This window comes from Nycticebus coucang, chromosome 10 (assembly GCF_027406575.1).
Source record: "Nycticebus coucang isolate mNycCou1 chromosome 10, mNycCou1.pri, whole genome shotgun sequence".
NCBI classification, from domain to species: Eukaryota; Metazoa; Chordata; class Mammalia; order Primates; family Lorisidae; genus Nycticebus; species Nycticebus coucang.
This window is the reverse complement of record NC_069789.1, coordinates 14,271,898-14,297,615: the sequence shown is the minus strand read 5'-3', so window position 1 is coordinate 14,297,615 and position 25,718 is coordinate 14,271,898. Positions and strand designations below refer to the sequence as shown.

Here is a 25,718-nt window from a genome sequence, read left to right as displayed (position 1 = left end):
CCTTCACTAGACTATATTTGTGTTTTTCTTTTGGTGGGCATGGAGTTGTTGATGTATTGGTTTCATATTAGTATTGTGTACATTGGATACTTCTTTTTCTATTCTTGAGATATTTTACCAAGAAGAATGTGTTTTAACTCCATGCAGGTAAACATAAAAGATACAAAGTCTCCATCTTTTCTATGGCTCAATAGTACTCCATGTTATAGTTATACACATGCCACATTTATTAATCTGTCCATGGGTCGACAGGCACATGGATTGCTTCCACATACTGTCATTTGTGAATTAAGCTGCAATAAACATTCTAATGCAAATGTCCTTGTGGTAAAATGATTTTAGTTCTTCCGGGTATAGATACCTAGTAATGAGATTGCAGAGTCAACGAAAAGGTTGACTTTTAATTCTTTGAGAATCCTCCATACGTCTTTCCATAGAAGTTATATTAGTTTGCAATCCCACCAGCAAGGCAAAGTGTTCCCTTCTCACCATATCCACTCCACCACCTGCAGATTGGGATTTTGTGATGTGGGCCATTCTCACTGGGGTTAGGTGATATCTCAGAGCGGGTTCGATTTGCATTTTTCTGATGATTGGGGACAGTGAGCATTTTTTCATGGTTTCTTGGCCATTCATCTGTCATCTTCAGAGAAGTTTCTGTTCAGGTCTCTTGCCCACTTATAAATGGGGTTGTTTGATTAATTTGAGTTCTTTGTAGATTCTAGTTATCAGCTCTTTGCCAGATTTATAGCATTCTGAAGGCTGCCTGTTTATTTTAGTTGTAGCATCCTTAGCTGTGCAGAAGCTTTTTAGCTTGATCATGTCCCATTTATTTATTTTCAGAGTTGCTACAATTTCCAAGGGGGTCTTCTTCATAAAATATTTAAATTTTAACATACTAATTGACAAAAATAGGCTATATTCAAGATATACAACCTTACATTCTGATCTGATGTACATATACACTGTGTTATGATTGTCACAATAAAAACACATCCATGATCTCCCATACTATACATTGGATTCTCAGAAGTTATTTATCTTATAACAGAGAGTTTGTACCTTTCAATCAATATTTTTTTTATCCCTGCCTCAAGCCCTAGTGTATTATTATACACTCTGCTTCTGTGAATTCAATTTTTTAGATTCTGCATTTGTCTTTCTATATCTCATTTATTTCACTTAGCATAATGTTTTCTAGGCTCACCTATGATGTTGCAAATGGCAAGATTTCCTTCTTTTTGTGGCTGAATAATATTCCACTGTGATTATGTACCACATTTTTTTTATCCATTTATTTGTTGATGACACTTACTTGATACTCTGAAAGCCAACTGAACATGTTAATTTCCTCCTGGCTGACGTAATTTCAGAGACTGTTGCTCCAATATCCCCTGGAAATGCTAAGAAGCTCTTTCCATTCCCAGATTACCTGGCCTCTTGTGAGTGTCCCCTGGACTAATGAAAAGATTAAGATTCCTCTTCTGAATTGATACTAATTAATATGTACTTCGATGAGCCCAGGGTGGACCTGAGACTGCAGAACCAGTTATAGTTTACTTTTTAGTGCACAAAGCAGAACAGATTTGTCCATGCTTTTCGGTTGCTAATAACCTGCATATTTATGCATGACGTAGGGAAGTCAGGCAGTGGGCTATATGAATGAACATCATAGGGTATCTTGGCTGGAAGTCTTCCCGCTTTCTCCAGACTTTCGCCAACTCTACAGCTATGTAATAACTAGATTAAAACAGGCCACAGTTTCACTTCCACATGACATGAATGTGCATTCCTGTGTCCTGTCTCTCCTTCATTGCCCCAAATCACACATTGGCTGCCAGAAGTTGTAGTTGCAACTACATAAAACTAATGTGGTTAATATTACCCAAGGGGATTGGGATGCTAGCTACCTGTTTTCATTCATAGTGGATAAGATAAAGGAAATCCTACAACCCAATATAACTATAAATGTTGTATCTTCTGTATGCTACTGAATATTCATTAAATAATGAACAAGTGAATGGATTGAGTCCTTTAATATGGGAGCTTAGCACAGTAGAACATTTAGGAAATTTATAACTCCAACTCCTTTCCTCTGCTTGGTCCCAAATTCCTAACTCACAAATACATAAACATTAGCCATCTGGTACGTATTCACCATTTTTCCTTCATTTTCCACTACTACCTTCTCTTAATCTAAAAGTTTCTTGAAGTTTATTTTTTATTATTTTTATATAGATGAGATCTTACTATGTTGCCCAGGCTGGAGTGCAGTGGTTATTTATAGGCATAATTGTAGCACACTATATAGCTTAGAAGGCCCGGGCTCAAAGTGATCCTCTGACCTCAGCCTCCCAAGTAGCTGGGACTACAGGAGTGTGCCTCTGTGCCCACCTTAAAATTTATTTCAACTGATATGTAAGTGATCATTCTATCCTTCTGACACCTATTATTTATATGAGTTTTCTTTCTCCATCTGTGTACTTTCAACTGTGTTGAGTTTGCTTTTCTTATAGACAGCCTATATTTGAGGCTACCTTATGTATTCATGAAAATCTTTTCTTTCTTAGAACATTTAGATCTTCAACATTTAAATTGTAAACATTCAGTACAATTATTGTTATGATTAGATTTAGGTCTATTATTTTTTTGTCCCTGAGATTTTAATTTTAATTTTGTCCCCCAATTAACCTTTCTGTCTTATTTTGGGTTATTTATATCTTTAGCTGTGTTTTACACATTATTTCTGTTGGCTTTTTATCGATGCCTCTTTGTGTTACATAGCTTTAGTTGTTCCTCTAGGAATTAGCATGTATATCCCTTACTCCATCATGCTTTATTTACATAGAATTAATGTAAAATGTAGAAAGAATTAGCTTGGGGCTTTCTGGTGCATCTCCTTTTATATTTAATGATTGAGTTGTCATATGAGCAACATCTATATATTTAAAATTTCACAAGGCATCACTATAATTTTATTTAAAATAGTTGAATATATTGGGGCGCTCCTGTGGCTCAGTGAGTAGGGCGCCGGCCCCATATGCCGAGGGTGGCGGGTTCAAACCCAGCCCCGGCCAAACTGCAACAAAAAAATAGCCGGGCGTTGTGGCGGGCGCCTGTAGTCCCAGCTACTCGGGAGGCTGAGGCAAGAGAATCGCGTAAGCCCAAGAGTTAGAGGTTGCTGTGAGCTGTGTGACGCCATGGCACTCTACCAGAGGGCGGTACAGTGAGACTCTGTCTCTACAAAAAAAAAAAAAAAAAATAGTTGAATATGTTTTAAAAACATCCATGTAGTCTTATATATTTACTCACATTTTCCCCATTTCTGCAAATCTTCCTTTATTTTTTAAGATTAGTTTCCCTTAGGTATAATTTCCCTTCAGCATAAGGAACTATCCTTAATAATTTTTGGATGCAACTCTTTTCAGTGAGAATTTTCTTAGTTTTCTTTTATGTTAGGATTTTTTTATTTCACCCTTAGTCTTGAAGTACATTTTTATTGGATATAGAAGTCTGGGTTGACAATTCTTTTTTTCTTTCAGCATAGTAAAAATATTCCATCTGGCCTCCATTGTTTTGGCTGGTATGTCTGCCATCAGCCCTTTTTAGGATTTCCTTTTTATCTGATTGAAATCAGTTTCATTACAATATCTTAAGGAATGGTTTTCTTTATCTTTATTGTGATTAGGTTTCATAGATTTTCTGACTTTGTATAATTATATTTTTCACTATATTGGGAAGTTTTTAATCTTTTGTTCTTCAATTATCAGATATTCTTTTCTACTATCCCAGCGCTCTCCTTCTGGCCTTCCAATGACATTCATGTTAAACATTGGATATTTTTCCACAGGTCCTTAAGATTGTGTGTACTAGATTTTTTAGTAGTTTTTCTTTCTACTCATCATATTAGGTGCTTTCATTGACCCTTGTGTCATCTATTCTTTTATTCAACCCATCTAGTGAAAATATTTCTAATATTATAGTTTTCCATTCTAGAGTTTTCATTTTATTATTTTAATAGTTCTATTTTTTGAGGTCCTTATATTTTTAACATTGATAAGTTTTCATGCAAATTGAATCGTTTATGTTCAGTTTTAAGAAAATGCACACACATTTAAAAGGTAATTCAGAAGTTAGAAAAATAAATTTGCAATGCATGGACCCCCAGTATATGAGGGCCCAGAATATTTAAAAATGATTACATTCATTAAGAGATAAATCCAAGGAAATATAACCACAAGACATAAACAACTCAAAGGAAAGTAAACTTTTATCCAATAAATATAAGAAAAAGTGTATATTCTCAATAATAAAAAAGAAAATTCAATTAATTCACCAATGGGATACTTCTTTTCTAATCAAATGTTTATGAGCATTTTAAAAATAGTAGTTTTGGGGTGGTACCTGTGGCTCAAGGAGTAGGGCGCTGGCCCCATATACCACAGGTTCAAACCCAGCCCCGGCCAAAAAAACTGCAAAAAAAAAAAAAAAAAAGTAGTAGTTTTCACACACTATGTTAATATAAGTTGGTATAATTTCAATGGAAAGCAATTTGGCAGTGTTTAATATAATCAGGGATGAAGATAACATGCAATCCAGAAGTTCTATCCCTAGTCATACATTCTAGAGAAACTTTCAAAAACAGCTTACCAACCATCAGACACATTAATGAGGCCAGCCCATTGATCCAGTAAGGTTTATCTGATATTGGGTACAACTATCAGACAAACCGATCTAGACCAGAAGAATTATGAGAATTAATAAATATAGTTTCAAGCTACTAAAGTTTAGAGTAATTTGTTTCATATAAAAAGGTTACCTGATACTTTTTACATACATATCTATACCATATATTGATATCAATTTAAATATAATGAAAATAAAATAGAATCATATTATCATTATACAGTAATAACACAGAGTATTATTTTCCATATGGGCAAGGCATTTGTTTTTGTTTTTCTCTCTATGCCTATAGAAAATCAGAAAAATAAGTAGAGAGAAGAATATTTCCCTTCCCCTTCCAAGAAAGTACCTAAGCCTTTTGTGTCCTCAGGCTGGGCTGTCGGGTCTCAGATGATCTTTGGGAACCTTGGCATTTCTTGGTCATGAAGAGAATTTCCTTTGTCTCTATCAAGTGAGAGAGGCTTGAAGTGGCTGAATAGATCTAATCTTTTTTTCTTCATACAGTTTTGAGTTGTTATTTAGTGTCCTTTATTTCATGCTGTGGGACTCACTTGAGAATTTCTTACAGGACAGGTCTGGTGGTAATAAACTCCCTCAGCTTTTGTTTGTCAGGGAATATTTTAAATTTTCCCTCACTTATATGAGAGTATTACTGGATATAAGATTCTTGGTGGATAGCTTATTTGCTATGTGCACTTCTATCAACCCACTGCCTCCTGGCCTCCTAAATTTTTGATGATGAATCTGCTGCTTTAAATGAGGTTCTATTGCATGTGCCAAGTTGCTTCTCTCTTACTGATGTCAAGATTCTCTGTGATTTTGCCATTTTGCCTTTCAAAAGTTTGTTTACGTCTTAGTGGGGTTTCTTTGAATTCATCTTATTTGGAGTTCATCATGCTTCTTAGATGTTTATATTCATATCTTTCATCAAATTTGGAAATTTTTCAACCATTGTTTTTTTCAAATGTTCTCTGTCTTTTTCTCTAGGACTTTCTAGCACTGTCTCTTTCTTTTAGGACTTTCACGTCACATATTTGGTCTAATTGATGGTGACTCACAGGTTCCTTAGGCTCTTTATAGTTTTCTTCAATCTTTTCTCTTTCTGTTCTTTAGGCTTGATATTTTCGGTTGTTCTGTCTTCAATTTTATCGATTAATTCTTTTCTCAAATCTGTCTTTGAATCACTCTAGTGAATTTTAATTTCAGTTATCATGCTCTTCATCTCCAGAATTTCTTTTTGGTTTGTTTTTAGGTTTTCTTTCTCTTTATTGATACTCCCATTTTTGTCTATACACCATTTTATTGACTTTCTCTACATCTTTCTTTTGAGCAAAAGTATAACAATTTTAAAATGTCTTTGTCTTTAGTTTATCATCATGTCTTTTTTCAGGGACAGTTTCTATTGAATTCTGTTTCTTTGTATGTCTTATAATTTTTTTGTAAAACTGAACATTTGAATCTAATAATATATTGCTGGAAATAAGATTCTCCTTTTTCTGCAGAGTTTGCTGGGTTTTTGTTGTTTTTGGTTATTGTTTTGTAGGTTGTGTTTGTGCCAAGGATCAGTCTGTTGTATCAACTTGGGGTCTTCTCAAATCTTTTCTGAGCCTGTGCCTTTCCTGTCACTTTCTAATTTTTCCCATAGGTGCATTTGCTTTTAAATGCCCAAATCTTTAATGTCTTATTCCCTAAAGGTGGGAAAAATAAAAGTAAATAATGAGGGAATAAAGGAGAGTATTCTGTCCCTTAAATTCTCTGATAGTCATGTCACCCAGTTAGGAAGGGGCATGCTACAGGTGGGGGGAGATGCAACAACAATGGCCTCCTGCCTCTTTGATTGCACCTGTGGGATCACAAGTGGTAACCACGGATCAGAGCACAGATCCCTGGTATGGAGAGGATAGGGTCCTTTGTGCCCACCTTGACTCCTGCAGGCTGTGTATCGGGTGTTCTGGGAACATGTGCACAGCTTCCTGTTACAGTGTTAGGGGTTAGAGGTGAGTGGCTGCTAATGTGCTGAATTTGATCCAAATTTAAGATCTATGGCTTCCCCTGAAAGTTGCAGGCATTAAATTCTAGCTCTACACATACAATTTTGGTCTAGGCAGGGAAACAGATTTCTAATACTTTCTACTCTGATATCTTCCCAAAATCCTCTCCTAAGAAGTTTCTGATTTTTTCATTCACTTTTTATATATTTTTGTTTACATCATGGAACACAGTTATAATAGGTGTTTTAAAACCATTGTCTAGTAATTTGAACATCTGAGTCGTTTTGGTTTAACATCTGCTTTTTATATTTTCCTTTGAGAATTGGTCACATTTTCCTGTTTTTTGATACACTAGATAGTTATGTATGATATCTTGGGCAACACAGTATACTATTTATCTGTGTACATGCATTCAGTAATTTCTTTTCTGTACAAAATTTAACATTACATCAAATTTATTCTCTCTGATACCAGGTACACAATCAGGTTTTTTGTTGAAAAAAGAAATTTGTTCATTTTTCATTTTCTACAGTATTGTGTTTTTTGAATTGGATTCAATGAAGTGTTCTTGTTTTTGTAGTCTGTGGTAAAAAGTGTGTTGCATAGTCAAATAAGTTACAGAAACTGTTAACTTAAAATTAAAAAATAACTGCTGAGAGCCATAATATATGACTATGTAGATGATCGTCTTCAACTAGGGGGCATTTTAAACTAAATTTTTCCTTCAAATAACTTTCAATCTAGTAAGTATAGTAGTATTATATAGTTTGAAAAATTCTATAGTGCAATAGAAATAAATTCAGACTTGCACACACATATTTACTATATAATGACAAGGAATATGTCTATTATATAGTTACAATCTAAAATATTTACTGTTTTATTTATTACCAAATAATTGACTATATATTTTTTTATGTATTTTTTTCACTTCTTACCATCATAATTACTACATGAAAATGTCACCTTAGTACAATAGGATAATTTTTTAAATAGGATATGAAGTATCATGATGAGAGGTCAGTATAATTGTTTTAAAGTCCTTAGATACAGGATTTCCTAGGATGTACATTTTTAAAATATTCTCTGTTATAGAGAAAGAAAAAAAAAAAAAAAAAACAATGTGAGAGGAATAGAAATTGCCCGGAGTGGTAGGCACAATTTTAAATATTGTTGTTGTTTAATAGATGATATTTGAACTTGGGAATTGCAGGATATGAGGAAGAGAAGCCCCATGGAAATCTAGGAGATAATATCCTGTCTGAAGTATGAGCATGAGTGCTGCTGATGTATTCAAGGATGTCAGGAAGGCCCAGATGGTGTGAGGGAGGCGAATTTAGCAGGAGGTAATTAGAGATTGGGCAGCAGTGGGCAGGGGGTTGCAGTTCCTCTAGCACTTTGTAGGTCCGTAAAAGATTTTGACTTTTACTCTGAGTATAATGTGAAGTGAGTACAAGGTTTGCCTAGAGGATTCATGTTTTAGTGAAGAAGAGATGATAATGGCTTGGACCACAGCAGAAGCAGTGGAGCTGGTGAGAGGTGATGGATTCTGGAACTATTTTAAAGAATAAGCCGGGAGAATTTGTTAACAGGCTTGGTACAGACTATGAGAAAAAAAGAAAAACCAAGAGTGGTCCCAGAATTTCAGGTCCAAGCAAAGGAAAGTGGTGCCATTAACTGATAAGTGGAGGTGGTTTGGTGAAAGATGGGGAAATAAGAATTCTGGTTTGGTCCTGTTAGTTTTGTGTTGTCTGTTCGTTCATACAAACGGATCTGCAGACACAGAGGTCTAGTAGTCTCAAGGCAGAAAGCGAATCGAGAGACTCTGGGTGTTAAATTATTCTATCAGTCTGGGTTTAATCAGGAGACAGACACCGTGATGTAATGTAAACAGGGAAGTTTATTATAAAGAATGATTTGGGGTTAATCAGCCTTTTGATGGAAGAATATAAGAATGTAATGATAACAGTACCCTAAGCCTGAGTGAGCATACCCAAGGGAGGCTAACATGGGAGGAGGACCCCCCTCCCTAAGTCTGGGGGTGCAGCGCACTGGTTTGCCTGAGCCATAGCTGGTTGATAGGCCCATGGTAAATGGGAAACAAACTTGGGCAGGTAAGTGAGCTACAGCCGGTGGGCAGGCATACAGGTGTCAGGATGCTACAGTGGACGTGAAGCCCAGAGTGTAAGGTATCCATACTGGGGGGGGGGGGGGCAGAGGCAAACCTTGTGGCATAGGTGAGCCATGGCTGGTGCAAAAGCCCAGTGCATTGCTCCATGTTGAGAGAGTAATCACTGGGCCTAGGCCAGGATTGTGAGTTGCCAGAGGGCTCTGCATTCTGGGTGTGCTGCTGGGGTCGGGCCAGAGCATCTGCAGATGTCCTCACACACTGCTGACCAACTGTCCAGAGGAAGGGGAAAGGGAAACAGCTGCAAAGCAGAGTCAGGAAGGGGAGCTCCCTTTCTTCTGTATTGTCCCTCCAGCACCTCTTACTGGCAAAGCATAACATTGCGTTCTCTGTAGGGGAGGAAAGAACCTAGTGACCTAGACCATTATCTCTGGTTGGGTTCTATGGGGTAAATGGAGAGATAAGAGGCAGTAACCTGGTCACCAGCACTGGTAGAGAAGGTTACCTGGCCTGTCAGAACATGTACTCTGTGAGTTTGTGTGGCATAAGTCTTGCTCATATGAAAGTCTTGCTCTCTACAAACCAAAGGTAATGAGTGCATATGCTAAGCTTTGGCTTGAGTTCTCCCTGGTAATCTTTCAAACTTTATATGTTGGTGTAACTGTAATTATTAATTTCAGATCTGAAGCAGTGTTTGAAAGCTATCTAAATAATCTTAATTTTGACTTAATAGTTTAATGATATTATTTGAGGGGACATGTAGGTTTTATTTGGGAAAAAAACTAATGTTTAAACCGATTTGTTTGTTATTAAATATATGAAGAATAACCTTATTTAGCATTCTACTACATATCCTCGAGGACAAGAAAACATTGCTAACCTGAATCCTTTCCCATAAATACAACAGCCTTTCTTGTTGCCAGATGCTTAAATGTCATTGGACTGTTTTAAAGTTGTTCTATTTGATCTCTGTGAAACAGATGGAAGTATTTGTTATACAAACCTTATTTAGAATGTGATCTTTTTTTTTCTCCTCTGATTGCCTATGTTTGGCAGCAAGCTTTCTCTTCTAGATGTGAATGAATTTTGGGCAGTCTCCAAATCTAAACACACCCTAATTTCAAAAACCACAATCCTGAGGGCCCAATTCCTGTTTACTGAGGAATTAAAACCTAGTGAAACCACATCGTTACTAAATACAGTACAACCTAGTGATTTTTTAAAAACAAAAATCTTTAAAGTTTATTTAGGGTTATTAACTATTTTTAAGTTCAGAGAGTGAAGTCTTCGTAAGCAGTGTATAATATTTATAGTTGGTTAAATGTATCAGTGTCTTATATGGAATAGCGAGTTTGTGGCCTAGGTACCTGTAGGAAGTGGCAGACTGTTTAGAGAACAGTATTGAGAATCAGGGAGAAACTGGGGTAGTTTCCTTACTTACAGTGAGTGACTAACATCAAGTCAAAAATGTATCTGTTAAAATATTCATGTGTAACTGTCAACTGAATTGTGTTCTTCTCAAAACAGTTCAATTTTTTCTGTCTTTGATGCTCAAGAAACAAACAAACATCTCAAATATTCAAACCAAACCCTGGAAGTGAATCCTATTAGACATTCTACTGAAGGGGGAAAAAAAAGTGAAAAAACATAGGAAGGGGAGAAAAATTTCCACACTCCTTTGTGATTAAACAGTTCTAATCCAATGAGAAGGAAGACCAAAAAACGCAGGTAGGGTAGAAGGAATTAGCAGTCTAAATTTACACTTCTCAGGATTGGATTTCCAAGGCATGCTTTATAGTTTTAGTAATCTTTACTTAGTGTAGTAGGCGACATACCATAAACTTTAATCTGGAAGGAGGATATAGGGCCTGCCACATGATACAGCAGGCTCAAAAGTGTATCTTGTATTAATTCATGAAAATGAATTGGATTAACCATCTGTGTTCCCATAACTTCCTAGAGGAATTCAATTGATTCATGTTTTAAGCAACATTTAATCATCAGTTTCTTCAAACAAAAATGAGACTAGTATTGACTTTCTCCGCATAGCTGTTTTAAAACCGTTCTCTCATAGCTCATTGTTTTATTGAGCTGGTTCATGGAATCCTGCAAGTATACTCATTTTCAACCATAAATGGGCTTACGGTGTATTTCGGAATTAGTAAAGAAAAGCTTTAGATCTTAAATCACTTACAGATTGACTGTATAAATGTAATACAAACCAGAAATTATATTTCTTTCCTGTTCACCTAGGACATGATATTGCCTGCCAAATCATAAAATTATTGACTGATTTTTTGATAGTTATGCTCCTTTTGAATAAACTGCCTGTATCACATAAATTCCTGGAAAATGAAGGTTAAAAGGATTAACATTGCTACACTGGAAACATGTTAGAAATAAATGGCATAGGATTGTTCATATATGTTATTCCTTTTATTTTAATATGAAATTTTAATTTGATTGGTTAATATCCAAAAGGCTGACTTACCATAGAGCAGTGAGCATTTTCATGTTCACTAAATTGGCTCATGGAGTTCATGGCTATTCGTGATTTGCAAGTTGGTGCTCAGAGCACTTCTCTTTCACATTTATTATTTAGCTTTGCAGGATCTGGCCACTTTACCATCCTGCAGCTCTCTGTCCTCCAGTCACCTGGGCCTTCTCAGTTCCTCAAAACCACACAGATCCTATCACTAGAAATGCATGTACAAAAAACTGTCCTTTCAGACAAGAGATTTCCACTTACGATCTACTCCTAGTAAATATCTCCTGAACCTTCAGTTCTCATTTCTTTCTTCCTCAGAAATTCCTTCTTATATCAAATCTTCCTTTTATAGGACCTTATAGCAACATGCCCCGAGTCTTCAGAGGCATTCCACACAGACTCACTGGATTTTCTTCACTCTCCTTCCGTCTAATCTTATGAAAGCTCTTATGTCTATTCCCCCCCTTAGTATTGTACCTCCTTGGCCCATAGCAAACCCTAAAAACAATTACCAAATGAATATAAATGGAGTAGAACCCGACCACCTAAGGGACCATAACAAACTGGTCAAGGTATGGAGGTGGTCAACTGTGGAGGTTCTATTCTAGTTATTTATGGTGATTAAAACATTAGCCTTGACAAATTCTCTTAAAGAGACTTTCTTTAAGAATATCAAGATTTAGACCATGATTTTAACGATGGCATTGTTTTTTAGAAGAAAGTAATTCTGTGATCAGATGTTCTACACAGTTCATTGGATAGTCAGGTTTTACTTTTATTAAAAACTATTGTTTTCTGGGCAGTGCCTGTGGCTCAAAGGAGTAGTGCGCTGGTCCCATATGCTGGAGGTGGTGGGTTCACACCCAGCCCTGGCCAAAAACTGCAAAAACAAACAAACAAACAAAACTATTGTTTTCTTTGTCACTGTGAAAGAAAGCAGAGTATCTAATGGTATATTATAGAATCTGTTACCCCAAGTAAGATGTTGTTGAATTGATTGGATTGGTGTCCCACCTACTTTACCCTAGTACTTAACCTATTTGCACAAGGTTAGTGTATTCTTTCTTTATACCTCAGTGGAGATTTGCACAGAGATTAGTTTCAGAATTCTATAGCCCTGCCTTCCTGTTCCTGACTTTTGCCTTCACCCAGCCACCCATCTTCTTCTGACATACTAGACCGATACAGACATTAATCCCTTGAGATCTACGGTGTCACTTCACACTGCAACATTTGCTTGTTAGATTACCAGTTATTATTTACCTTTTCTTTTGGGGGAAAGTGAGTAGCCTGCAAGAAGAGGAATCATCCTGAATGGATACCCATTAGACTAGGCCATTACTTCTCCATTCTACTCACCCGAAGCTTCCTTTTTCTAACAAGTATGTGTAATGTCTCCTTCACTATCCTGAAAAGAAATGTGTGGCTAACACAATCCATCTAGGTATATAACTTAAATCATTTAATGTCTGTGTACAATACAAAGTAGAAGTTATGTGTAATAAGAACAGACACAATTATGTGAATGCTTGGGTGTGATTAAACCAGAACATATAATGAAGTAGAGAATACTTGTGCCTGTATTTATAATCACATTGAATACAGGATCTAAAAAGAAGTCTATAGTGATCAAAATAGCATGGTACTAACACAAAAATAGAGACATAGATCTGTGGAATAGGATAGAGAATCTAGAGATGAACCTAGCCACATACCATCATTTAATCTTTAACAAGCCTAACAAAAACAAGCAATAAGGAAAAGAATCCTTATTTAATAAATGGTGCTGGGAGAACTGGTTATCCACATGCAGAAGACTGAAAATGGACCCGCACCTCTCACCACTGACAAAAATTGATTCTCTCTGGATAAAAGATTTAAATTTAAGACACAAAACAATAAAAATTCCAGAAGAGAGTATGGTGATAACACTTGAAGATATTGACCTGGGAAAAGACTTTGTGAGGAAGACTCCACCAGCCCCGGGCAATTTCAGGAACACCAAAAATAAATGACTGGAATTTGATCAAGCTCAAAAGCTTTTGCACAGCTAAGGGTACCACAAACAAAGCAAACAGACAACCTTCGGAACGGGAGAAGTTTGTTGCAGGTTATGAATCTGACCAAGGCCTGATAACTAGAATCTACAGAAAACTCAAACAATGAGAAAAGTGCAAACAATCCTCTCTATAAGTGGGCAAGAATTTGAACAGAAACTTCTCAGAGGATGCAGACGAATGGCTAACAGGTGAAAAAATGCCTATCATCTTCAATCATCAGAAAAATGCAAATCAAAACCACTCTAAGATATCACCGAATCCCAGCAAGATTAGCCCACATCACAAAGCCACAAAACACAGATGCTGGCGTGGATGTTCAGAGAAGGGAATACTTCTACACTGCTGGTGGAATTGCAAACTAATAAAGCCTTTTTGGAGAGAAGTATAGAGAATCCTCAAAGATCTAATAGTAGACCTTCCATTTGACCCTCTAATCCCATTACTAGGTATCTATCCAGAAGAACATAAATCATTTTACCACAAAGACATTTGCACTAGAATGTTTATTGTGACTCAATTCATAATTGCCAAGTTGTGAAAGTAACCTAAGTGCCCATCAACCTATGAATGGCTCAACAAACTGTGATATATGTAGACCATGGAATATTATTCAGCCATTAAAAAAGATGGAGACTTTACATCTTTTACATTTACCTGGATGGAGTTGAAATACGTTCTTCTTAGTAAAGTATTGCAAGAATGAAAAAATAAATATCTGATGTACTCAATATGAAATCAATATATAAACAATTACATGTCCATAAGAACAATGAAACACTAACATAGTTCGATTCATGGTAGAAGGAAGCAGGAGTGGGGAGGACATTTTGCGGAAGGAGGGAGGGATCTCAAGTAACATGCACACATTCTACAAATGGAACTTTACCCTGGAAGTGAGAACAATGTAACCTAAAAATTGTACCCTCATATTAATTTGAAAAGAATTAAAAAAATAAAACTTTATCAACACTAATGAGAATTTTCCAAATTGGTGAAAATTTAATCAACTGTTGATTAAATTGATACATGGTTTTTCTTAGATATCCAGGATGGCTCCATTCCTGGAAAGCTCAATGTATATTATAGTATCAAATACTTAATTAAATGTTAAAGATAATACATATAAAATAATAGTATATATTAACATCCCGAAAAAAATACTTTGTATATACTTGCTATCTTTTCTAAGTTCTGTTTTTATACATGCTAGTAAATATGCTGGCTACTTATTCCCCTCCTCTACAAGGAAAGTATAATTTTGTTGGGCAGTTAAAATCTGCCCAAAATTTTAATTTTTGTATAAGAATTGAAATGCTAACATTCTATGAGTTAGTAGTGTCACTCAAAACATACCATAAGTTACTTTAAGTTCCACCCCCTACAAAAAAAAAAAATATAGGTGTAGGTTATAAACGGTGTGGTGTTTGGGGGAGGAGAAATATGGCTTCCAACTGTGGCTCTTGAGCACAAATGTCTAGAACAGAAAGAACAGAGAGGAGATTGCTGTCTTATGCCTATGCTAGATTCACATTTCCACTGACCTTTCTAAATCACTGAGTTGCCTTTAGTAGGTACTGACCTGGAATGAAGGGATAAGTCAAGGTTTCTACTCTTAAAAAGAGAGAGGAGAAGAGAAAAAAGATTGCTATTATTGTCCTCAAATGCTTTATGAAAGTAGCTGGAAATAAATCCTTAATAAATAAAAAAGGTATTTTTGGAACACTTTTACATTGGTTTAATCCTAGCTTGGATTGCTCCTGCTGCGTTTTCTCATGTTGAAATTCTTAAATGTAACCCTTGTTCAGTCATGGAAATACTTACTGCTTTCCCTTATTACAACTTCTTTTGGTCTGGCAGGAGGTCTTTCCTCAGAAGAACGTGAGTTGCCCATCCTTGTGTACGGTGTGGAGCTGTTTATAAGGCCCCCATCTTCCTCTACCAGCCATTGTTTTTACATAAATTCTGTTCTTCTGTGATCTCTCTTGCTTTTAGCTTGGTCAAGTACAGGAAGTCTTTCTCCCACAGTGCCTTTTTGATAACTATTCAGCTCTTCTGGGAGGACAGTCTCTTCTGACACGCGTATAGTAAACATGTCCCAGTAATTTTCCATGATGGCAGGCAAGCATTAGGAAAATGGCGCACTTGGCTAGCAATCACGGCGAGTTTTGCCAACCTGATGCCGTAAATGTTCACTAGCCTGTCTTTAAATTCCTTTGTTTTGCTGATGTTACGGGAACGTAGGACTGGGAATATCGTAGTTTATGTAGAAGACATTCAGGCTTAGTGCGTGCAGTCATATAAGGTAGAGGGTTTTTTATTGGTAGGCAATATGATTGCTGTCGTGTTTGCTTAAAACCTGGGTTATTACTGAATCTGGGTCCTAACTTGAAATTATGCACAAATAGTAAAAACACTTGGTGGTTTTGACGTATTATATTTGATAGGGTCAACAACCTTCCCTCCTTGTTGCCTGTGATTGCAACAACTGAAATTTAACTAGGCAATAAATTTATTAAAGGAATAAATAGTCAACTCTTAATAAGGATGTAGAACTCCCATTATGTTTTCCTTCACTGAACTTATTTCGGAGCTTGAGTGATTCCAGATGATATCACATGTGTATTTGGCTCTCAATTTCTTGCTTTCTCACGTTCGCCAATATACAGTTAAGCGTTCAAGACTTTCAAATGCCTTAGAGTCATTCAGCCATTGGGCACAAAACTTTTAGTTGCAAATTCTCTCACTCCTTGACATTAAAAGATACTGCAGTTGTTTAATGTACCTGAAAAAGAAAGATCTATGGGATCATAATGTGTGTCTCTGGCCATAAAAATATATATCTCTAAAAAGCTAGTTTTTGAGTTTAGAGGACATCAACAAATATATAGGCCACCCATAAACTCTTAAATGTGCAATGTATAAAAATAAAGTGGCCCGGCTCTGTGCCTATAGCTCAAGCAGCTAAGGCGCCAGCCACATACACCAGAGCTGGTGGGTTCAAATCCAGCCTGGGCCCACCAAACAACAAGGACAACAAAACCCAAATTTAGTAGGAAGAAAGCTTTTCTTTTTTCTTTTTTTGCCTGTGTCTGCTGGTGGTTCCACATTCCAAGCTTCTCCAGCACCCCACTTGGGATAAATGGGATGCAAACAGAAAATCCAGGGAGCTTGTCACCAAGACAGTCTTCACATCATGAGGTCCCTGGCCAGGTTCCTCCTTTCCATCTTTTATTGCTTGCCTCTGTTGTTCATTATCTCTGGACATTATTCTAAGAATAATGGTTAATTATTAAAGAGTTTTGAGTCAGGTACACATGTTCCAGTTTGGATGTTTTTCCTTTTTCGTCACTGAGTGCTGCATAGAATATAGAGAGCCAGGAATGCTGAAGTAGCTGAGTTGAGGGATGGCTCCAGCTTGGACAGGGTGTTGACCGTGGAAGCAGATCTGAGAGTCGGGGATTTATTGGACCAGGAAGTGAAGCCTGGAGAGATGTCGAGGGTGACTCCTTGCTTTCTGGGCAGGTGATGAGTTTTTCAGTGTCCTAGAGTGAGCATCACTGAAGGTTTGGTGGGGAGGGAATATGAGTTTATTTCTAGGTGTGTTTTATCTAAGATGCTTCAGAGATGTACTTATCCAAGATGCTTGGTTTGAAAAAAAAAAAAAATTTGAGGAAGTAATTGCCTATCTGGACACAGAGGCAAAATATGGGCTTAGAAGGAAAATATGGAGTATGAAAAGTTGTCATAGAGATTGGTCAGTTATAGTAGATGGAGACCTGGCAACAGAGATTGAGGGGGTTAGGAGAGGTGGGAGATTGTCCACGGGGAGGAAATGTAATCAAAGGGAACAATATGAAGAGTCAAGGTTGGCTAGTAAACAAACATGAAAATGATGGAGTATCTGAGGGGGAGACAGTTAGCATAGCTACCTTGTGAAATCGTGAAATTGTGAATAAAGGAATGAATGAAAGTTCGCCCAAGCCTCCCATCCCCACTTTGTATCCCTCAGCACACTGATTCCTTGGCTGCGTTACTGTGGTGTTCTGTTTTTGCCTCTCTTTCTGTCTTACCTGCACACATGACCATGTTTTGTGATCAATTAAGTATGAGGAATGCTATTAAATAAAATTTAACAGTTTCTTCAACAATGTAATTTAGAATTATAATTTCCAAGAGTCTTTAGCATCATGAGTCTTTAAAATAGATGAACTATAATTCCTAATAAATCTCAGGAATCTAATTTAGTGTTCCCTGAAATACGGTTTGAGAAACGCTTACTTAGTATCATTAATAGACTCAGGTAACAGAAAAAGGTATGAGTCAGAATCAGTATCTAATTCCCTCACCCTCTCAAACCCTCCCAAATCCCTTTTTTTCAATAGAATTAATAATTTTTCCCAAGAGTTGAGATAGCAGAATTCAGTTGCAGGAGGCTTATGGGTCTAAAATGTGTGGGTGGATGGGATACAAATATTTGGTGAAATCAGTGATACTAGCCAGGACTCCGAATCTGTACCAGCTGGTGGTTAGGTAAAGGGGGCCTGGGTTGTAGGTAGAACAAATCTTTGCTAATGTGAAAGCACCCAGATTAGCAGCAACTTGGGTCTATGTTGTTTATAGCCAAAAATAATAAATCTCGAAAAAGGGAAATTTCGGTACAGATTGTCTGCTGTTGATGAGGAAGTGGAAAGAAGTGTGTAGTCAATGAAAGGAAGCAGCTCAGAGGTAACTCTTGCAGTGCTGTAGACTAAACTGAAGTCATCATGGGAAGGACTTCCCTGAATGAAAGTGGACAAGATGGGGAGAGGAAGGTTTGTGGGTTGAATATTGGGAATCTGGCCATTCTTTTATCTGATTAATTAGCATGTAAATATGCAGCCACTTTGTCCATGACCTTGGCCATAAGGAAGAATGAACCTAATTCAACAAGTGACTATCATTGCCATTGTTAGGATTCTTGGTGTATCATAAGCATCCCCTTCACATATACAAAGTTACATATAATTTTAAAAAGCAATGGAAGAAAGTAGCTATAGAAGGGTTAAGGAAATAAGCAGTGTAAGGAGCAACTTGATCTGATATGTTGTGGGCGTTTTCTTGAATCTGAAGCCCAATTTATATATATTTATTTAAAAATATATATATATATATATACCAATTCTCTTTATGTGAAGATAAGGGAAATATTGAAAGGAAACATTCTGATGACTTTCAGGACATCAAGAATAATATGACAACCAATTCTCACTATGTTGTCCGGATTAGACTTGAACTCCTGGGCTTGAGCCATCCTCCTGCCTCAGCCTCCCAAGTAGGGGAAATGACATGTGCGTGCCACCACAACCTTCCTCCCACATAGACCTTTGTTATCCCTGGTGTCTAGTGTAATGCCTGGTAAACAAAAGCCTTTAAATGAATGAGTGAGTAAAATTTATTTCTTTAAAAACCTGAACCTATCGAGATGTCCCACTAGAAGACCAGAAAAGAACATTTGAGACTAAATTTGTTCTGGAGGTCAGATAATACCCAAATGATGCAGATGACCTCTGGGTTCTGGTTTAAAGTGCAGTCACTTATTTGAGATAAGTTTAGTGGTTGCAAATAAGAGTAAGAATGTTACAATTAGTCTCTATAAAATATTAATTAATATCCACATTGCAACTAACTTAGTGTAGGACCAAAGGAGAATATCTACTGATTTTTAAAAGCTGTTAGAATACTCCTAACTTTTCCAACTGTTTGTCTGTGTGAAGCTGGATTCTATTCCTACTTCATCCAAATGACAGATTACAACAGGTTGAATGGGAGAGCGCATACAGAATCCAGCTCAATGTTAAGCCAGACAGTAAACAGAATTGCAAAAATGTGACACATTGCTTCTCCTCTAATTTTGAATTAGAGAAAAAAATCAATCAAATATACTGTTTGCATTCACATATGTGGGGTTTTATGATTTTCTGAATTAGTTCATATTTTAAACATTTCTCTGTTTAATATCAATAAATATACAGACATCCCTCAATTTATAGTGGGGTTACATGCCAATATACCTGTCATAATTTGAAAGTATCATTAAGTTGAAAATGTGTTTAATACACCTGGACTACCAAATATTATAGCTTACCTTAGCTTAAATGTGCGCAGATCACTTAAATTAGGCTGCAGTTGGGCAAAAATCAAAACACAAAAAACAAGGCCTAATTTTACAATAAAGTTAATATTAAGAATTTTGAATCAAAATTCAAACCATGGTTTCTCCTGAAAGTTTATTGCTTTGCCATCATCATAAAGTTGAAAAATCATAAACCGAACCACCACACTCAGTTAGGGACCCTCTGTAATCCACAACAACAAATGCTCTTTGGCATTTTGTATAAAGAATAATAATCCTGAGTCTAAAATATTTGAGAGCTGCTACAGTAGATGGTCTTGTATATCTTCCCAACCTGAGAGTTTTATGATTCTTGATACTGTACTAATCTAGTGCTTACAGAGAGTGTCTAATTGAAGAGAGTTCTCTGTTCCTTGGCAGGAGTGTGAGTGCTCAGCCTTTCATGTGGCACAGATAGACTCGGCGGGTAGAAACAGACACGGTCCTGCCCTCAGAGCTTTCTGCCTGTATGGGGAAGATATTAACCAGAGATTCACAAAAATAAGTGTAAAATTAAACAGCAATAAGGCAGAAGAGGAAAAGTAGTTGGAAAATGATCTTTGTTCAGAAGATGATTTCCTGCCAAAGTGATGATGAAGCATGTACAAAGGTATGACCATTATGTTCGCAAACTCATCCTAGCAGAAGTGCTGCCTACCTCATTGGTGAATATCACTATGGTCACCTTTGATGTGCTCCTCTTGGGAGGCTATGCACCGAAGCTAGTGCCTAGACCACCCTTCAAAGCAATTTTGGAACTCTTTTTCTGGAATGGCTATCAAAACCGTTGTCATATTATTCTTGATGTCCTGAAAGTCATCAGAATGTTTCCTTTCAATATTTCCCTTATCTTCACATAAAAAAAGTCACTGGGGGCCAGGTAAGGTTATTTGTTTACTAACTAAAACTCCCTCAGAGACAGTGCTGTGTGAGCTGGTGCATTATTGTGATGCAAGAGCCATGAGTGTTGGCCAAGATTTTCAGTTAAGATTTTCCTGTTTCTCTATCAATATTCACTTGGTCTGTTATGCTTCTTACAGTCCGCCAACAATTTTGACACACAATCTGATGAATTTTTGCAATATTTTGTCAGTTATGCTGGTTACTGGCTACCTTGACCTCTCTTCATCAATGATACTTTTTTTTTACCCTCAGAAAAGCTTTTAATCCATTTGTACACTGCCATTTTCTATATGGTATTACCCCCTTAAACTTGGACTAATATGTCCCTGACTTCATTTTCACTCTTTCCAACTTTAACAAGAAATTTGATGTTTGTTTGATATTCTCATTCAAGTTCCAACATTCTCACAATACCACACAAAAACATGCAACAATAACAGAAACCATTCAGCAAGACACCATCATAGGTCAACATGAACACAGCTGTGAACTACTGATATACCAAGGTTACAAACCCTTACCTGCGGCTCGGTGCCTGTGGCTCAAGTGGCTCAGGCACCAGCCACATACACCAGAGCTGGCATGTTCGAATCCAGCCCGGACCTGCCAAACAACAATGACCACTGCAACCAAAAAATAGCCGGCCATTGTGGCAGGAGCCTATGGTCCCAGCTACTTGGGAGGCTGAGGCAAGAGAATCACTTATGCCCAGGAGTTTGAGGTTGCTGTGAGCTTGTGATGCCACGGCACTCTACCCAGGGCGACAGCTTGAGGCTCTGTCTCAAAAACAAAAAACAAAACAAAAACAAACCCTTACCTGCTTGTTTGTATAGTGCTTGCTGCACAGTGGCAAGTTTGCAAACTTAACCGTTAGACCTTGTAGGACGAAAGCTTTGATGGTCATTTCAGAAAAAGAGTTCCTGAATTGCTTTGAAGGGTGGATGATGTGCTGACATTGGTGCACAGCTTCCCAAGGGGAGCATTTCAAAGATGACCATAGAGATATTCCGATATGCCACAATGAGGTGTGTAGCGCTTTTTCTAAGATGAGTTCACAAACTTAAATGTGAGACCTTTGTATTTAGAAGGGAGTTTTCTTCTCTCCATTTATGCCATGACTTATCTGAACCTGTCCTTTATCTTAATTGTACTTCAAGTTCTTTTAATAACTCCATTTCCCCTCTTCTTCTTCCACCGTTCCCAGGAGCCCTCTCCTCGTATTTTCCTGAGCTGGTTAATCATAGTTGAATTTTAGTCCCTTCATTTTGCTTGACTCCAATTGTTCGCCTTCCTTACACTTTGGCTCTTACAGACGACTTTCACGCCAAGTCCTCATCCTCACCCCGAACTTCCTCACTTGTGGGAGATGATCTCACCTCCACATTTATTCATACAGTCAAGGTTAACCCCATGAAAGATCTTTCTAATATTTGTTTCTACATAAAAACCCTCTCTGTCCTTGTCCTTCCCTCCAATCTTTGCTCCCTTCTGTGAGGATAACAGTGTGTCTTTTCTTTTTCTCCATTGTCACGCTCTGACGTCTTCTCTCCCATCTGTGCTGGCCCTTCCTCCCCCTCCTTCCTGCTCCTTGAGAGGTATATCCTCCCCAGCATCTGTCCTTGGCTGGCTCGCCTCTGAAGCTTCATTGTCAAGGTTCTCTCATCTTTGACTAAAACAGCTGATTCCCTGATAGTTTTACCTTTTGCCTTAGCAGTTTTCCAGAGTTATTTGTAGACTCCAAATGTCCCAACTTCTCTCAACCTCACCGTGTCATATAACAATTACTCAGTACCACCAAGGGAGCACCCATCACACTGTTCACAACAGTTTATCCACTTGTCTTCCTACTATCTGGATTCCTTAAGGCAGGCGCCGGGATTTGACAGCCTTCATTTTCTTCCTTACTCTCGTGTCTGGTATCACAGTTTATGACAGCAGGCAAGCAGCACTCATCTGCCGAATGCACAGACACCAAGCCTGGCTTTCATGGATAGCCCCATCTGCACATTTCAGTTAGATAACTTTTCATTTGCTAGTAATCCATATATTATTCTTGTGAACTTTTTTCATCCATTATTCTTAAGTTGTTGTTTTTTTTTTTTTTTCATCATTTCACCTTCAATCATCGTCAGACTGAAGACAAAATGGAGTCATTTGAAAATTGGCACTTGACAATTAGGTTTTTTTTAAAAAATACAACCATACTCTAAGTAATGGTTTAGTTCTTGGGCTGGACAGCCTACAAATAACTATTTTAAATATTGTGTTGAAAGAAAAAAAATGTTGAAAAGAATTGGGAACTCTATGCTCTCTATTTGCAGAGAATCTTTCCTTAAGCAATGAATTCTCATTGCATGTATGCAATTTGTTGGGGTGTATACAAGGTGTGAGGGGAGTTTCAAGATGTGATGAGGGCTTTAAAGGTTGGTACACCTTTTTCTTTAAGACAATTACTATTTAATATTTCAAAATGTATGAATTCAGATGCCACTGCCATCTTTCTACATGTCAATTATTGTTATGGTTGAAAGACAGAAATTAAAGAGATTACGTGTATATGCTGGTAATGACTCATATACGTGTATATACACAGTCACACACTTACCAAGTTGACTCTTATTATTTCTGAATTGCAGTTTTGCAAACTTCCCTCATCATTAAAATATATTTGCAGCCCCAAAATCAATACCCATGAGGCTTTTGTGGTTATTCAGGAATATGGGCTAAGTGGTAAAAACCGAGTCTCCTGACAGGCATGTTCCTAGCTGAAGTCTTACAAGGCAACACTTGGCCTTGTTGCAGCTCTCGGGCAGTAAACAAGTGTCTTTTTACAGTCTGTTTGGTGCCACAGTTTTTGCTTTGTCATGTTTTTGTTAACAATTTCACTGTCTAAAAGGCCTCCAAGCATAGTGCTGTCTAGTGTTCCTAAGTGCAGGAAGACTGTGGTGTGCCTCACGGAGAAAATCTGTGAGTTGGACACACTTTGTTGAGCAGTGAGTCATGGTGCTGCTGGTCACAAGTCAGGTGTCAATGAATCAAGAGTATATATTATGTAAGGTGTCTTCAAACAGAAAACAATGCTACATACTGATCAGTCGCATGAAGATGTTGTGACACTCCAGAGGCTCACAGGATCCTGGTGTTTTCCTAGGAGTAATGGTTCAGGATGTGCCAATTCAGTGTCCCGTCCATGAATAACATGAATCTACTGTGTGGATACACATATGTGTATGTACGTATATGTGGATATACTTGTAGGAGAGTGATGGAGTCAGAGATTATCTGAGATGGAGTTAAGGAAACTCCAGACAGAAAAAGAAAAAGGAATAGAAGAGATAACCCCCCAACACACGTAGATGTGGTGAAGACGACGACGACTTTGGGGAGCATAGAAAACGTGACAGTTCTTTTTACTCTTCATAAAACATTCCGTCAGCATAGGTTTCTTTTTGAAATGAGAAGAAATTGTCTGATAAAGGACAGAATATAAAGAACAGTGCGATTAGTAATAATTAGAGTCATATCTGACTCTATAGTGCGGCCAGAAAGTCACTGAGTTCTGAAGACACAGAATAATTTTGTGCGTCTCTTGTATTGTTGATTATGACTTTGACATTTACTTTCAGCATCTTTTTACTGTTATAGCTCATTTTTGAATTATTTTTGTTTTTTAAGACCCAAGGAGATTTCCTGGGTCTGTGGAGTGGGTTTCTAGTCAGTTCAATCCCTGGTTGAGTCCACTCAAATAGCTAGGGTGAGCCTATGTCAAGGAATTTAAAGTTCAAAAAATAAAATTAAACAAACGTAATTGTACCAGAGTGTAGAAAACTGGATTGCCTTTTTTTCTGATGAGGTTTTGGGTATAGATTGTTGTTGGGCTTGGAGATAGCAGACTGACTACTCTGGTAGAAGCTCTCACTTCCCTTAAAGGAGTGGAGCGATTATAGGAATTAGAAAACTTTATGCGTTATATTTTGGTTTGGACCTGTGTGTTTTAAGTCGGCCCTTGCCTTATGGTCTTCTTAGCTTTAATATTCTTTTAGACTATTACCCTGGTGAACCATTTTGTAGATGGTTAGGTATTACCCTTTAAAAAATCCATCTTGTAATATGGCTTTAAAGTGGTCCTTTGATAGTATGTGTGAAACTGACTCTTATAGATAACTGATAAGTAAATGAGGTGATGTTTACTCCCTTACCATTCTTGGGCAGGCCCCAGTAAAAGGGGAGAAAACATAAGATTACCCTGCAATTGAAATTCTAGAAAATGATGGAGGGAGGGTTAGTAGGGGGACCACACCGATGGAGCATATTGCAAGTACAAGTTGGATCTATCAGGTGTAGAACACAAATGTCTTAATGCTGTAATTGGGTAAATGAGGTGAAGGCTATGTTGATTAGTTGGATGTAAGCACTCCAATTTGTACAAATAATCAACACATTGAATCCCATAAAGGCATAAATGTATTTATGATCTATGTACAAATGACTTCATTAAAAAAAAAAGAAAGAAATTCCAGAAGATGATTTTTAATTTTTGGAGTAGCATGTGATATTTTCAATAAGATGCTTCTTTGTATCCTTCTGGCCCATCACATTCCAAAACCAAAATTTATGAAATTGTCAAAGGACCAATTTTTCTCTTAGTTTATCTATCATCGGTTCTTCTTCCTCTGTTAAACGAAGCTTCTTTTGAGGTAATGAGTCTTCGTTAGTTGATCTCACCAAATGAGAACCTGCATTTTAAAATAACCAGTGAATTCAAAACAGGATTTGTTTGACTCAAAAATAATCATAATGCTCTATAAAAAGCTGTAGATTTGTGTTTCTTAAACTCTATAAATTCTTCTACCTTACATTAAAAATGTAGTACTCTACATTTCTTTCTCCTAAAGAAATAAATTTAGGATGAGAAAGTTTTAGTTTGCGATCATAAAAGGGGAAAAAAGACATTTAAGAAAATAATCCTAGAGCCATTTTTGTATCAAGAAGAAAATTCAGCAAGAAGATCAAAACTTTTAAATTTCATGCTATTCCTTAATAATTCAGGTATACCTTTCCTTTCCCGAAGTTAAAAGAAAGAAGTAAAATGGTTCAATAAGTACCTTTTTCATTAAAAATGGTATAAAAACTTTAAGCTCAAATTACTTCCAAATTTAATTTTATTTCTGAATACTGAAGACTGTTTTAAAATGAAATTCTTGCATTCTAGAGAGTATTATAAATAGCCAAAATAACGAAAGAAAATGTTACTGTTTTAAAGCAGACTTGAATGAATAAACGTTTTGCAGAGCATTAATAGTCAATAACA

At 37.0% G+C, this 25,718-nt stretch overlaps 1 protein-coding gene across 1 annotated transcript in view; it reads left to right on the top strand.

Annotated features, from left to right (window-relative positions):
- Nucleotides 1-25,718, top strand: part of FMN2 (formin 2) — a 378,063-nt gene that overhangs the window by 211,589 nt on the left and 140,756 nt on the right. The window lies entirely within an intron of this gene.